The 3,605-nt window shown below is 42.2% G+C and overlaps 1 non-coding gene across 1 annotated transcript; it reads right to left on the bottom strand.

The window, feature by feature from the left end:
• Positions 1-1,147: 1,147 nt before the first annotated feature.
• Positions 1,148-1,254, bottom strand: LOC136514548 (small nucleolar RNA R71). The gene has a single exon (XR_010773703.1). It is a non-coding gene; the product is annotated as a small nucleolar RNA R71 (small nucleolar RNA).
• Between the last annotated feature and the right edge of the window lie 2,351 nt (positions 1,255-3,605).

Here is a 3,605-nt window from a genome sequence, read left to right as displayed (position 1 = left end):
TCATCAAATCCATGCTTTCATGAGAAATCTCCTAAATCATTTGGTCTCTCTAACATTGCCACACACAAGATCTTCAATCCCCTCATACTCCTTGTTCATAAAGACTTTGAAAGGGTGGTTGTAGATGCATATGTTTATCATAAATATTGCAAATCTTGTTGGCATAAATCTTGAGATAGGCACCCAAAGATTGGTGTTGGAGGAGAAACCACTTCACCAATTAGAAACAATTTGAAGGTTTCCCAAGGACAAGCTTCTATCCTCAAACAAGCACTTTTGGTAGATGGCGAAATGTTACAATGATAGATCCGTGTGCTTGCAGATATTCTCTGTAATCGTTAAAGACTATCATAGTTGGTGTTTCTTGGTGGTGTTGCTAAGATGATCTCAATCTTAGTAATGGTGTTAAAAAATACCAACAGACATTTCTAGTGCCGTTGCTAGGGATGGACTTAAAACCTCCTGACTTGGTGATTGTGCTAAGAAATGCCAACAAGCATTTCTGGCGCCATTACCGAGGAAGGCATAGGTTAAAGAATCTAGTAGGACATGATTATGAGCACATACATGTAATGGTAGCCATAGTTTATGCAGGCTAATTCTGCTTGTTTTATTCCTATTGTGGATGAAAATAGGATAGTGTATGAGTGGTTTTGATCTGCTGAACAACTACACCAATAATGTAGAGGCACTCCTAAGGAAGAGCCGGTCTCATATCGCTTCTTCTTCTGCTACTTTGCTGCCAGTTGAACCAGTCACCCCCGTACCATCCGCTAGTACCGCTATGGACAAGTCACTCCATGACTACTCCACCTCCGCTATTGCCAACGTGCTCGTTGGGCCCGCTGTCAGCATGGGTACAAGAAACTTTGAGCTGCACCCTGGCCTAATCACGATGGTATAGGCAAACCAATTCTGTGGTCTACCAAGTGAGGACGCAAGTGCGCACTTGCAACACTTCCTAGAGCTATGCGACACCATGGTCATAAAAGATGTCACACCAGCTAGCATCAGGCTCCATCTATTTGCCTTTTCCCTCATGGGGAAGGCGAAGCAGTGGTTCTACAAAGAGAAGGAAGCTGTTAGTACGTGGGACAAATGTTCTGTGGCGTTCCTCACAAAAATTTTCTCCATAGGCAGAACCAATGCCCTAAGAGGGAAAATTTCAAATTTCTAGTAGACTTCACTCGAATCCATCCCTGAGGTGTGGGAGAGGCTCTAGGATTACATCCAAGCCTGCCCGCACCATAGAATGGAGGACTGGCTGATGCTCCAGAACTTTTATGAGGGAATCATGCCCATGTCAAAGGGGCACATAAATGCCACTGCTGGAGGGGCATTCCTTTCCCTCACTATCGCTAATGCCACGACACTCATTGAGAAGATGGTGGCAAATCAAAGTTGGGGAGAGGAGCACAAACAACAAAAAGGCATGCATACCATGAAGGAGGCGGATATGCTTGCCGCAAAAATGGATTTGTTACTAAAGAGACTTGACGAGCGTGCTACCGACAAGGGAGCAATGAAGGGCACCATCAAGGCCATGGTCTCGCAAATGACTTGCGAGGTCTATGGTGAGGTCGGACACTCAGGGAATAACTGCCCTGAGAACCAAGAAGAGGCATCCTACTTCAACAACAGGTTCCGACAAGGTAACAATAATGGGTAGAACAATCAGTCCCACCCACAAGGAGGTAATTCGAACTTCAACTCAAATTACAATTCGAATCAACATTCCTTGAAAGACTTGGTCCTAGGCCAAGCAAAAATTAATGAAAATCTGACTAAAAAGTTAATGTATAATGATAAAATGATAGAAAACATAAATTCTAAACTTGAAAACCTATTTTCATCCGTCAAAAATCAATTGAGCTTTAATAAAATGATCGAAACTCAAATACCTCAAATTGCTGCTGCACTACCTGTCTCTGATTCGGAAAAAATTCTAGGGAAACCTAAAACTTCTATCGAATCAGTTAAAATGGTCTAAACAAGGTTTGATAAGCCTCTATGTCGGGAAAGCCATGATTATTTTATAGATCCACCATTTGTCACCGAGAAAGGAGATCCTAGAATCTCGACAATCACATGCTCCATAGGCCCACATGTCTTCCACAATGCCTTCTACAACCATGGAGCAAGCATCAATGTTATGTCCAAGGTAATATATAATAAGATTTTGGGTGGCCTTTGTCCACTGTAAATTTCAGACTTCAGATGGTGGATCAAACTTCATGACACTCAGAGGGATTATCCAAGGATATCTTGGTAAGAATTCAAGACACATACATCCCCATGGACTTCGTCATTCTAGACATGGGTCACAATGAGGAAGTTCCCGTCCTCCTAGGGAGACCATACCTTAATACCACAAATGCAGCACTGTTGGTATATTTAACGCACCACAAACACACGAATACCGCTATAGCTTTCACCCGAAAGTATTCCAAGTATCATATCCATAGGTAAATGTGTGAGACTAACTATGATCTCAGTTAACTAGGGGTAGCAACAAGGTTAAGATAAATAGGAGCATAGAGAGGAAAACTAAGGTTCTCTAGTTCTGACTTAGGTAAGCTATCTCTTCTACTATTCAACTGGGGATATTATTTAAGGAAAGACACCAGCAGAGGATGCTTCCCATAGTAACCGTGTCCTACTTGCCCTACAAATGGGAGGTGGACTATAGAGAATTCAACGAGGCTATATGAGTCACCCTCGTGAGTTACCACCGATTTGGAATGCAAGATGCATCAACAAGTAACTAGAGTTTAAGCACCACGCTTACACTACAATTACTACTTTACTCTTCCTAGATAAAGAATAAGGCACTCAAAAGAGTTATGAACCTAATGAAAAATATAAACAAGAAGCTTACTTGAATTAAAAGTTGATTACTAGAGAAATCTCAGATTAAAGCTCAGATAGAACTTGGATCTGCCAAGGTACAAGCCATAGAGAGACCTGCATCTCCTCCAAACTCTTCTCACTCTCCATCTCACTATTATTTACAAGACTAGATCCTATGGAGGAGTAATATTCTCTTGATAGCTCGCTTTGATCCTGAAGATATGAATTAGGGTTTCAGGGATCTTCTAGAATCTTCCCACTAGTATAAATACCAATTATATACCATCAACATAACCTGTATTTATACTTAATTCCATCAACAAACATAGGTATAGGAGTTTAAACTAATAAATTCCATGAGTTTTGGTGAATCTGTCTTTTCAGTAGGGTTTATCCAGAAAACCATCAAGGGGGACCTATTCATCAAAGGAAATTACAGAGTTTCGCCGCGTAAATAGCGCTGGAAAATTCTAGAAGACTCTAGGAGGCTTTCCACCAAAGCAGACCCCAAAGGGCTGCCATGTGGGGTCGGCCAACCCTACCTACAGGCCGCTTGGCCCCTAGGCCCACCTGTCAGCCTCCACGTCGCAATGTCAGTTCTCCACCGTCTCCTAGGTTGCATCTACGATGTCCTTTAAGTCGGTTTGATCCAAGGGCTCATGTTGGATGCTTCAGCCTATATATACTAGCCCCTGCCACCCTCCCTAGAGCCATCCTAGAAATTTAATTCATATCATGAGGATCAGAGCCAGCTA

Source organism: Miscanthus floridulus, chromosome 16 (assembly GCF_019320115.1).
Source record: "Miscanthus floridulus cultivar M001 chromosome 16, ASM1932011v1, whole genome shotgun sequence".
Taxonomy (NCBI): Eukaryota; Viridiplantae; Streptophyta; class Magnoliopsida; order Poales; family Poaceae; genus Miscanthus; species Miscanthus floridulus.
This window is presented reverse-complemented; position numbering and strand designations above follow the sequence as displayed.